Source organism: Nerophis ophidion, linkage group LG02 (assembly GCF_033978795.1).
Source record: "Nerophis ophidion isolate RoL-2023_Sa linkage group LG02, RoL_Noph_v1.0, whole genome shotgun sequence".
NCBI classification, from domain to species: Eukaryota; Metazoa; Chordata; class Actinopteri; order Syngnathiformes; family Syngnathidae; genus Nerophis; species Nerophis ophidion.
The window spans coordinates 74541157-74541640 of NC_084612.1; positions in this window are offsets into that span (position 1 = coordinate 74541157).

Sequence of the window (484 nt, forward strand, 5' to 3'; positions counted from 1 at the left end):
GGTATCGAGCACTATTCTCTGGATAATCCAATCAAGACATATATATATATAAGTATATATATATATATATATATATATATATATATATATATATATATATGTATGTATATATATATATATTCATTTATTAAAGGTAAATTGAGCAAATTGGCTATTTATGGCCACGGGGAAGACCCAGGACACGTTGGGAACGCCTCGGGATCCCCCGGGAAGAGCTAGACAAGTGGCTGGGGAGAGGGAAGTCTGGGCTTCCCTGCTTAGGCTGCTGCCCCCTCGACCTGACCTCGGATAAGCGGAAGATGATGGATGGATGGGCTATTTCTGGCAATGTATTTAAGTGTGTATCAAACTGGTAGCCCTTCGCATTAATCAGTACCCAAGAAGTAGCTCTTGGTTTCAAAAAGGTTGGTGACCCCTGCGTTACAGCAATAAAACGTCTGTGTCATGGAGCAGCCACTAAGTGGCAGTAACATCCATAGGTAAC